This window comes from Podarcis gaigeae (assembly GCF_964106915.1).
Source record: "Podarcis gaigeae genome assembly, chromosome: 1".
Classification (NCBI taxonomy): Eukaryota; Metazoa; Chordata; class Lepidosauria; order Squamata; family Lacertidae; genus Podarcis; species Podarcis gaigeae.
The window spans coordinates 4,510,408-4,522,447 of NC_139678.1; the positions used below are offsets into that span (position 1 = coordinate 4,510,408).

Consider the following 12,040-nt stretch of genomic DNA (forward strand, 5'->3'; position numbering starts at 1 on the left):
GATGATAGGACGCACCTAGTTTGGGGGGAAGGAAATAAGGCGAAAAAATTTCTGAATCCCAGAAGCCAGAACAGCAAGAGGGATCTGGCTTCTGGGATAGCCTCTTGCTGTTCTGGCTTCTGGGATAGCTGCTGGGGTAGCTGGTCTAGCTTTGCGTGAAGCCTCCGTAGGGCACAGGGAGCCTTCATCCCCGTGCCCTTTGGAGGCTTCTGGGACAGCCCGCTAAGCCTCCGGAGGACAGCGGGATGAAGGCACCCCACTGCCCTGCGGAGGCTTTGCGCCGCTAACCCCGAAGCTAGAACAGCGAGACGGAGCGCTGCGCAGCACTCTGTCTCACTGTTCTGGCTTCTGGGACAGCCTGTGAAGCCGCAACAGGGCAGTGGGGTGCCTTCATCCCACTGCCCTGCGGAGGCTTTGTGCAGCTAAGCCAGAAGCTAGAACAGCGAGAAGGAGCACTGCACAGTGCTCCCTCTCCCTGCTCCCTCTCCCTGTTCTAGCTTCTGGCTTAGCCACACAGCCTGCATTCGCTCCATAAAATGCACAGACATTTCCCCTTACTTTTTAGAAGGGAAAAAATGTGTCTTGTATAGGAAGAGATCCTGTGGGGAGGCTGCCTCTCTCTCGCTCTGCTCTGAGGGTTGCCATGGCGTCAAGGTTACTGCGGGTGTGCGGGGCCCTGCGAGGCCTCAGCGTGGGCCGGAGTCCCCTGGGCTGGGGGCCGCTGCGCCTGACGGGGGCTGCCCGCTCCATGGGCGCCGGAGGTATTCCCAGTGATGAAGAACAGGCTACAGGAATGGAGAGGAAAACCATGAAAGCTTTAGAGAAGGGGCTGGATCCTTACAACATGCTACCACCCAAACGGTATGCTGGAACAAAGGAAGACCCCAACATAGTCCCTTCAATTACAGACAAGAGGCTTGTGGGCTGCATCTGTGAAGAGGACAACAGCACTGTGATCTGGTTCTGGCTGCAGAAGGGAAATCCCCAGCGCAGCCCCTCCTGTGGAGCCCATTACAAGTTGGTTGGCTACCAATTGCCCTGATTTGGCTTCAAAGCTTTGCTGAGCTTTCCATTTATGATTTCTGGATACAGGGCTGAGCTACGTAGCTGTTTATGTCACGATGTATCACATTCCTTGAAACCTAATAAAGTCTTTGACTCATTAAAAAAAAAATATGCGTCTTATAGAGCGAAAAATACGGTAGCTTCCTAGATCAGGCCAATGGCAAATCTACTGTAGTCCAGCACCCTGCTTTCACAGTGGCCAACAAGATGCCTCTGTTGGAAAACCCGCAAGCAGGATCCAAGCACAAGAGCTCTCTCATCTCCTACGGCTTCAAGCATCTGGTATTCAAAAGCGTTGCTGTCTCCAACTGTGGGATGAGATCATAGCCATCAAAGTTAGTAGCCTTCAATAGCCCTTCTCTCCAAACTCTTTTAAACCCACCTGGGTTAAACCACAAACCCAAGGCTTGCCAATCAGAAGGTCGGCAGTTCGAATCCCCGTGACGGGGTGAACTCCCGTTTCTCAGTCCCCGCTCCTGCCAACCTGGCAGTTCGAAAGTGCGTCAAAGTGCAAGTAGATAAATAGGTACCGCTCCAGCGGGAAGGTAAACGGCGTTTCTGTGCGCTGCTCTGGTTCGCCAGAAGTGGCTTAGTCATGCTGGCCACATGACCCGGAAGCTGTATGCCGGCTCCCTCGGCCAATAAAGCGAGATGAGCGCCGCAACCCCAGAGTCATCCACGACTGGACCTAATGGTCAGGGGTCCCTGTACCTTTACCTTTAGGTAGGTGGTCTGTGATAGGGAGTTCCACAGTTTCAACTATGCATTGTGTGAATAAATACCGTATTTTTCGCTCTATAAGACGCACCAGACCACAAGACGCACCTAGTTTTTGGAGGATGAAAACAAGAAAAAAGATATTCTGAATCTCAGAAGCCAGAACAGCAAGAGGGATCACTGCGCAGTGAAAGCAGCAAGAGGGATCACTGCGCAGTGAAAGCAGCAATCTCTCTTGCTGTTCTGGCTTCTGGGATAGCCGCACAGCCTGCATTCGCTCCATAACACACACACACATTTTCCCTTACTTTTTAGGAGGGGAAAAGTGAGTCTTATAGAGCAAAAAATACGGTATTTTCTTTTATCTGCCCTGAAACCAAACCTTATGAGGAACAGCAGAGGAAGTTAGTCTGGAAAAAAAGAGGAGATGGAGCCAATATTTTATTGGGGAGGGGGCAAAGGGACCTTGGCCCCACCAGGAATTGACTCCCATGGTCTGAGAATATGGCAGCTTCCTATGACTGCAGAGTTTGCAAGTGTTATTCTAAAGCAGCAATGCTGCAGCAAGCAAAGGCTCTAGCAGCTCAGTCAGCTGCTTGCGGCTGGAAAGCCAAACAGGAAGTCTGTGACTGTTGCCATGGGAACAAAGGGGCAGTCCATTCTGTATTGAGCACCGGATGTTAGCTCAGTGTGTGTGTCATATGACCTGTACAGGATGTACATGGGTGGAGTTTTGAGTTTCTCTCTGTTTGTTGAAGATAGCAGACATCTTTTGCTGTATGGCTGCTAAAGACAGGAATAAAAGCATGTAGTTACATTTCTGTCTGTGTCTGATTCCCCTCCCTGGGGATATGCAGGGAGGAGGAGAAGCAGTTGGTGTGTTTTTCTCACAGCCTGAGAAAAATCGCCAGAACGGACCTCGTGTTTTTCCTGCCGGGAGTCACCGGAGGGAGGTCAAAGGAATTCAGACGGTGCCTGAATAGATAGGCACATACCTCTGACCAGGCCAAAATTCCAACAGTGGTATCAGAGCTGATGGTTTCTACGATCCATGGAAGTCTGCAGAAAAGTGGCAGAGCTACTGTATTCATCGCTCCATGGAGGCCTGAGGTGAGAAAGCTGATTCTCTGCAGCCAGAAGCTGACCAGAGGAAGCTGAAAGCCAAGCTACGGAGCCCAGGTATGAGATTTTCGGGCTTAGAAGTGTGAATGCAGATTGATTCATTCTCAGCTTCAAGGGAGCAACGTTTGGGAAAAACAGCTCCGAGAGAGAAGAGCCCTGCATTCCAGACATTCTTGTGGTTTTTCCTGTCCAAGGAAAGGAATGTTGTTGCTTAGCAATGCAGGCCAGTTTCACGATAAGGGCTGGAAGTCAGGCTATGCCTCAGAGAGGCAAAAACAAGTTTGTTATGACTTAGGCCCTTAACGAACACTTGAAAGGGACTTTCCAAGCAGCCAGTGTTATAGCTGCCAGGTGCACAGAGTGTAAACAAGCCAGCTATTGGATTTTAGAGGCTTGTGTTTGAGAGTCAATGCAAGGACTCAAAATGGATGCCAAGAAGGTGGGAGGCCTGCCTTCTCCACCCTTCCTGACCAGTGACAATTATGCATCTTGGTCTATTAAGATGAAGGCCTTGCTGCAGAATCAGAGACTGTTTGGGGTGATTGAGAACCCCATCCCTGCAGCACCAACGCGTGCTTGGGAGTCACAGGATGTGAAGGCCAGAACTGCTATAATTCTGTGCGTGTCAGACTCGCAGCTTATTCATATACAAGATTTACAGCACGCGAAAGATGTTTGGGACACGCTGAGAAGGACACATCAGAGAGATGCAGGTTCTTCAGCGTTGCTGTATTTTGAGAAGCTGACCAACCTGAGGCTTGCGCCTGATGGAGATGTTCAAGCGCACCTGACGGAAATGAAATTTCTGCGTCAACAGATGGTGGAACGCAATTTCCGTCTGGATGAGGAAGTGTTTTGCTTCATGGTGATCAACAGTCTGAATCGGACTTACAAAACAGTTGCCAGTCAGCTGGGGTCCCTCCCAGCGCAAGATCTAACATCGGACAGGGTCTTTGCCGTGGTTCTGAACGAACAGGACAGACTTGCCGCCCTGGAGGTGAAGGACAGGGGGAGACGAGAACGGAGTTCTAACACCCCCACCGATGTAGCTACTGGAGAAGATGCCGTAGCTTTGAACGTTGTCCGATGCTTCAATTGTGGACAGACTGGGCATCTTCAGCGGAGCTGTAGGAAGCCACGTCAGAACAAAGGAGCCAAGGGAAGCTCCACAAAGTCTGAGGCGTCAGGCAAAAGTCATACCATCCCAAAGGCAAAGACTGCAAAGGCTTTGATGTTGCTAAAAGCCACACCAGAAGTGGGGAATTCTTTCGTTTTGGACACGGGAGCGACGGTTCACCTGACCCATCGCAGGGATCTATTTTCGTCGTTTAAGAAGCAAAGCTTCGTTGTACAACAAGCCAACGGTCAAGAGCTGGAAGCCACCGGAATTGGGACTGTGTATCTTAAAAGTCTGAACTTGACTATAAATAATGTTTATTTGGTTCCAGAGTTGAAGTACAATCTGCTCAGCGTTTCGCAGATCGCCAAGAAGGGACTAAAACTGTCCTATGATGATCAGAACTGCGAAATCTACAAAGATGGAAAGTTGTATCTTTCTGCCAAAGAGAAAGATGGACTGTATTTGTTGACTTTTGATCAAAGTGATTACATGGAATGTAATTCTTGTGATTCTAACATGATTTCTTTTGCAGATGTAGCCAAGAAGAACACCAAGCAGGTCACCTCGAGGGTCAACAGAGCATTTCAGCGGGTGTATGCTGATGTGATTGGTCCTTTAGCACCATCTAGAGGCATTGCAAAGTATTACCTAATATGTATTGATTCTTTCACAGGTTTTGTCTGGATTTATCTTTTGGAGAGACTGAAAGAAGCCTTAGAAAGGTTTAAAGAGTTTTGTGACAAAGTTAAAAATATGCATGATGCTGACATAAATTGTCTTTGCACAGATGAGAAGCCAATTTTTCTCTTACAGGATTTCCAGAGGTTCCTGAAGAAGAAAGGGATAAGACACAGAATTGCTAGTTCCGAAGAAGCTTGGAACAGATGTGTCTGTGTTAGGGTGAACAAAGAGTTGCAAAAGGGAATGGAAGCGCAATTGCTTAGTTCACATCTGCCACATGAGTACTGGGCTGAGTCGCTAACGTCATTTTGTTATACGTGGTTGAGAAAGTTTTCAAAAGAGTTGGGATGTTCTCCTTTTGAGAAACTGTTCCACAGAAAACCTTCTGTTGCCCATTTCAAGGTTTTTGGGTCTCATGTGAGGACAGAAGCTCCGGGTGGAGTTAAGAATGCCAAAGGCATTTTTGTGGGTTATGGAAAGGGTCTCTACAGAGTAATTTTGTCTGAATCTGGTCAGGTGATTCTCACAAAAAAGTTCTAGAGAGTGCTCCTGAACAGGAGAGAGTGATTGTTCACACATTTCCCACAGGAGGTGATGATGATTCTGATGATGATGATGATTTTATTGAGTTCAGTAGTACTGATGATGACAGCGATAGCTCAGACAGCTCAGTTGTCACAGTCATTGAGAGGAAATCTCACATAATGACTAGACCCTCAGAAGAGGAGGATGAACCACTGTTTACAATTGGTACTGGTTCTCCAAAGAGTTCAGAGGCCGAACCAGAAAGCAAGGGAGAGCAGCACCTCTTACGTAGGTCTGAGAGAGCAACGAAGGGTGTACCACCCAAGAGGTATTCAAAGGAGTTTGTCAACCAAGCTATTGCATGTGTTGCTGTTGTAAACGACCAAGGACAGATTGAAGCTGTGTCTGAGTCAGAGACAAAGGCACAACAGAGAGTTGCTAACCAAGGTAATGCAGATGCATTCATTCCTTGGAAGTCACACAATCAGAGAGGTACATTGGTAAAACCAGTGGCGGGTAGTTCCAAGGGTGGAACTGAAACAACAGGGGAATGTTATAAGTATAACAACTGTTTGTTTTCTTCTCTGGATGACGCTTTGCTCGCAGCACGCATTGATACTTTAGGGGGAGTATGTTCTTCTAAAGCAGCAATGCTGCAGCAAGCAAAGGCTCTAGCAGCTCAGTCAGCTGCTTGTGGCTGGAAAGCCAAACAGGAAGTCTGTGACTGTTGCCATGGGAACAAAGGGGCAGTCCATTCTGTATTGAGCACCGGATGTTAGCTCAGTGTGTGTGTGTGTCATATGACCTGTACAGGATGTACATGGGTGGAGTTTTGAGTTTCTCTCTGTTTGTTGAAGAGAGCAGGCATCTTTTGCTGTATGGCTGCTAAAGACAGGAATAAAAGCATGTAGTTACATTTCTGTCTGTGTCTGATTCCCCTCTCTGGGGATATGCAGGGAGGAGGAGAAGCAGTTGGTGTGTTTTTCTCACAGCCTGAGAAAAATCGCCGGAACGGACCTCGTGTGTTTTTCCTGCCGGGAGTCGCCAGAGGGAGGTCAAAGGAATTCAGCCGGTGCCTAGACAGATAGGCACATACCTCTGACCGGGCCAAAATTCCAACAGCAAGATCTCCCAGACATGAACTCGCCTGGTGGCCTCATAACACTGATTCTGCTCAAAGCAGCTCTCAGGTTGGCTGGAATACCATCAAATTTATGAGACATATAAACTGGATAAAAAGAACGGGATTTGACAACGAGCCCTCGAAATTTGAAAAGCAATGACTAAATAATAAAGCTAGGACTCTTTCAAGAATGTACCGACTCCTCCTTGACTGGGAAGTCAAGGAGGAGGAGGTCAAGGCAGTTACGATCAGATGGGCACAAGACATTGGTCGTCCTATAATGTTGGCAGAATGGGAAAACCTTTGGGGAAAACAATTATGAATTTTACGGCGTGTTACAATATTAAAGAGAACATGCTAAAGTTGGAGTATAGATGGTATCTTACCCCGTCAAGGCTTCCCAGGATGTATAAAAATATCGCAAGTATCTGTTGGAGGTGTGGGGAAAGTAATGGAGACATGTATCGCATGTGGTGGACGTGTAGGAAAATAAGAGAATTCTGGGGCCTTGTCTATGATGAGCTGAAAAAAAATCTTTGGAACAACATTTTTTTTAAAAGCCAGAAGCGTTTTTGTTAAGCATCGTTGGTAAAGAGATCCCGAAAAATTTCCGTGTGCATGCACAGTTCTTAAGGTCATGTGATGTACCTGAAGAAGTGTGCATGCACACAAAAGCTCATACCAATAACAAACTTAGTTGGTCTCTAAAGGTGCTACTGGAAGGAATTTTTTTTATTTTGTTTCAACTGTGGGCACCACAGTTCAAGAAGGACACTGACAAACTGGAACGTGTCCAGAGGAGGGCAACCAAAATGGGCAAAGGCCTGGAAACGATGCCTTATGAGGAACGGCTAAGGGAGCTGGGCATGTTTAGCCTGGAGAAGAGGAGGTTAAGGGGTGATATGATAGCCATGTTCAAATATATAAAAGGATGTCACATAGAGGAGGGAGAAAGGTTGTTTTCTGCTGCTCCAGAGAAGCGGACACGGAGCAATGGATCCAAACTACAAGAAAGAAGATTCCACCTAAACCTTAGGAAGAACTTCCTGACAGTAAGAGCTGTTTGACAGTGGAATTTGCTGCCAAGGAGTGTGGTGGAGTCTCCTTCTTTGGAGGTCTTTAAGCAGAGGCTTGACAACCATATGTCAGGAGTGCTCTGATGGTGTTTCCTGCTTGGCAGGGGGTTGGACTCGATGGCCCTTGGGGTCTCTTCCAACTCTATGATTCTATGAACTACGGCAGACCAACATGGCTACCTACCTGTAACAAGTGTCACATAAGACCTGCACTGTACCTTTGGGTATTCAATCATTCAGTGTGGCAGAACTGACACTTTGAAACTCCCTGCCTATTGATATAGGTATAAAGGTAAAGGACCCCTGGATAATTGTCCAGTCAAAGGCGACTATGGGGTTGCAGCGCTCATCTCGCTTTCAGGCCGAGGGAGCCGGTGTTTGTCCACAGACAGTTTCCGGGTCATGTGGCCAGCAGGACTAAACCACTTCTGGCACAACAGAGCACCGTGATGGAAACCAGAGCTCATGGAAACGCCGTTTACCTTCCCGCTGCAGTGGTACCTATTTATCTACTTGCACTGGGATGCTTTCGAACTGTTAGGTTGGCAGGAGCTGGGACAGAGCGATGGGAGCTCACTCTGTCGTGGGGATTTGAACCGCCGACCTTCTGATCGGCAAGTCCAAGAGGCTCAGGGTATGTTCCTCTGCTACATTATTTTCAGCACCTACTAAAGACATTCTTATTTAGTCAAGCCTTTCCAGATGTTTAGAAAGTTTGTAGGAGTTTCAATTGGTTTTAATCTATTCTATTGTGGTTTAAACCTTCCGTATGTTTTAATGGACTATGCAGAATTAGATAAATTAACAGGAAGGATTCGAAACCTGCGGGACCAGAGATTCTTAGAAGACTGGAGTAAATATATGAATTATTTGAAAAGTAATAGTACTGAACAGATTATGCTAGTAAGATTGCAAGAAGTTTTGTATGGAGGATTACGTGAAATATTACAAGAAAGACTAAGAGAAAAATTATTAGGGATAATTAAGAGTAAAAGAGAAATTAAGAAATGCAGAATAAGTGATAAAGAACGAAAAATCATCAGAGGTGTTGACGGAAGTCAAAAATATTGTATAAGATGTTGGAAATGATATGTTAAAAAACTAATTATATATATATATATATATATATATATATATATATATATATATGCTTTCGTAGATTTTCACGGGTACAGGAATGCAGGTTTTGGTGTCCTCGGGTGTCTTCCCGTGTAAAAGTTGGGGTGTCTAGGCGACGTTTCGACGAGGTCTCACTCGTCATCTTCAGGCTGGTGCTTTCGGAAGCCGAAAGCACCAGCCTGAAGATGACGAGTGAGACCTCGTCGAAACGTCGCCTAGACACCCCAACTTTTACACGGGAAGACACCCGAGGACACCAAAACCTGCATATATATATATATATATATATATATAGGCTTCCGTACGTTTTAAATTATGGATGTCCATCTTTAAGTGACAACTTTTATCTTTTTCGTAAACCGCTTTGAGGCTTTTTCTACAATAAAAGTAAATTTCATGAATTAAATGAATATAAATGCAAGGATGATCGCCGAAGAATTGATGATCGCCGAAGAATTGATGCTTTTGAATTATGGTGCTGGAGGAGACTCTTGAGAATCCCATGGACTGCAAGAAGATCAAACCTATCCATTCTTAAGGAAATCAGCCCTGAGTGCTCACAGGAAGGACAGATCCTGAAGCTGAGGCTCCAATACTTTGGCCACCACATGAGAAGAGAAGAATCCCTGGAAAAGACCCCGATGTGGGGAAAGAGGGAGGGCACAAGGAGAAGGGGACGACAGAGGACGAGATGGTGGGACAGTGTTCTCGAAGCTACAAACATGAGTCTGACCAAACTGCGGGACGCAGTGGAAGACAGGGATGCCTGGCGTACTCTGGTCCAGGGGGTCACGAAGAGTTGGATATGACTAAACGACTAAACAACAACAACAACAAATGCAAGGAATGAATGCAGCGGGAAGTGCTAATGAATCATCTCCTTTGCTTGCTCCCCAATTCTTGATGCCTGATGCCTAAAAGCACGGCTGCTTTTAAGCCAGTGGCTCCCAGTTGCAGGAGCCAGGCAGGGACCATCTGTCCAGCTGGCTGGCACATTCCCAGCAAAGCGGTCCTTTCATCTACCCACGGCCTTGATGGCATCATTATCTCTCATCGCTGCCCACCAGCCGCTCTTGCAGAAGCCTTTTAATGTCATTAGGGCCAGGCTTTGGTTGACAAACATCCTTGCTAATTCGTGCCTCTCCCTGCCAGCTTCCAGAGAGGAGGGATAATTAGACCATAAGCATCTCTCGGCTGATGGACCGGACACGGACTCCAGAGGATGAGAAATCTCAGAGGGGGAGGTGGTGGGGAACACAACTGTTTGCAAAGGATGTTGCTGCAGAGACCAAGGCAATAATTCCCTATAGTGCTGGCGAGACCTCTGGCCGAACTGGCTCACAATGGGAGACCTCATGAAGAAGTCATCCCCCAAATCTCCAGAGAGGAATTTCAGCCTTATTTGGATAGGGAACGTGCTTCACCTCCTCCATGAATTAGAGATTCAGCTGGAAAGGGGGGGGGGGGATACATTATTTAGGCAGGCACCCGGCCAGTGGTGCTTCCACATTCTGGAGTTCCCTCGAACAAACTGTTCTCTTTACTGCTGCCCATTTGCTCCCTCCCCTTCCCTTGCGTGGGCCCAATCCACCAAGCGTTGTGCTGAAGTCTCCTCTGTCCTCGACCAAAATGGTAAGGATCTGGGAACCAGGCCTTAGGAGGAACGGCTGAGGGAACTGGGTATGTTTAGCCTGGAGAAGAGATGAATGACAAGTGATATCATAGGCATTCAGATATTTGATGGAGTAAGCTTGTTTTCTGCTGCTCCCAGTGGGGAAGACCCAAACCAAAGACTCAAATGGCAAGAAATGAGATTCAGCTAAACAATAGGAAGATCTTTCTGACGGTAAGAGATGTTCAGTGGTGGAACGGATCACCTCAGGTGGTGGACTCTCCTTTGTTGGAGGTTTTTAAACAGAGGTTGGGCGGCCATCTGTCAGGGATTCTTAAATATTCCTGCATTGCAGGGGTTTGGACTAGATGGCCCTTGGGGGTTTGTTATGTACAGTGGTACCTCGGGTTAAGTACTTAATTCGTTCCGGAGGTCCGTACTTAACCTGAAACGGTTTTTAACCTGAAGCACCCCTTTAGCTAATGGGGCCTCCTGCTGCCAGTGTTCCACTGCCGCGCAATTTCTGTTCTCATCCTGAAGCAAAGTTCTTAACCTGAAGCACTATTTCTGGGTTAGCAGAGTCTGTAACCTGAAGCGTATGTAACCTGAAGCATATGTAACCTGAGGTACCACTGTACTGAGCCGAATCCCAGAACAATAGGATCCAGAAAGCAGCAGTCTGATTGGTCTGCAGGAGCCACCCAATCCAGTTCCAGGTGGAAGTGAATCAGCAACCTGATTGGTCTGCAGGAGCAGCCAATCAGGTTCCTGGATGAAGTGAATCAGCGACCTGATTGGCCTGCAGGAGCAGCCAATCAGGCTCCTGGATGAAGTGAATCTGCAACCTGATTGGCCTACAGGAGCAACAGGGCGATGAAACATTCCAAAAAGAATGGGGAAAATTTATGTCATATACAGGAAAGATAAGATGAAATAGTGAAACCAGTAGAAATGAAATAAACCCCATAATGGGAAAATACAAAGAAATCTATTGGACAATAATAATAACAAGAAGTAAAAGTGTATAATGTGACCAATGTAACTAACAGTATTTGTAAATGAATATAGACAGACAACAAGAACCATATATATAGAAGGATTTATTTGTTTACAGACATCTTATGGACAAAAGCGGAAGAAGAACAATTATGTGCAAAATGGATAAAGACAATGCGAAAAGTTAGAGACAACATAAAAAAAGCCAGAAGAAGGAAGGAGGGAAGTCAGCTCTTAGGAGCAAGTACAAATGTAAAATGTAATGTAATATGTGTATGTATGTATGTTGTTCTTGTTGTTGTTTAGTCGTTTAGTCGTGTCCGACTCTTCGTGACCCCCTGGACCTGAGCATGCCAGGCACTCCTGTCTTCCACTGCCTCCCGCAGTTTGGTCAAACTCATGCTGGTAGCTTCGAGAACACTGTCCTACCATCTCGTCCTCTGTCATCCCCTTCTCCTTGTACCCTCCATCTTTCCCCACATCAGCGTCTTTTCCAGGGAGTCTTCTCTTCTCATGAGGTGGCCAAAGTACTGGAGCCTCAGCTTCAGGATCTGTCCTTCCAGGGAGCACTCAGGGCTGATTTCCTTCAGAATGGAGAGGTTTGATCTTCTTGCAGTCCATGGGACTCTCAAGAGTCTCCTCCAGCACCAGAATTCAAAAGCATCCATTCTTTGGCGATCAGCCTTCTTTATGGTCCAGCTCTCACTTCCGTACATCACTAAGCCACTCCAGTATCCCTGTCAAGAAAACTCCATGGGCAAAGACAACAGGTATAGTATGTAACTAAAAAATAATAAAGATTATCATAAAAAAACCAGAAGTGTTGCTCCCTTTGACCATGGAGGAAGAGCACAGCTTTGTCATCCAGGAATTTATCTAATCCT

General features: G+C 46.6%; 1 pseudogene across 1 annotated transcript; it reads left to right on the forward strand.

Annotated features, from left to right (window-relative positions):
- Positions 1-601: 601 nt before the first annotated feature.
- LOC310839391 (cytochrome c oxidase subunit 5B, mitochondrial pseudogene) lies at positions 602-1,174 on the forward strand (annotated as a pseudogene). Its single transcript has one exon. The product of its transcript is annotated as a cytochrome c oxidase subunit 5B, mitochondrial pseudogene (transcript).
- Positions 1,175-12,040: the final 10,866 nt, after the last annotated feature.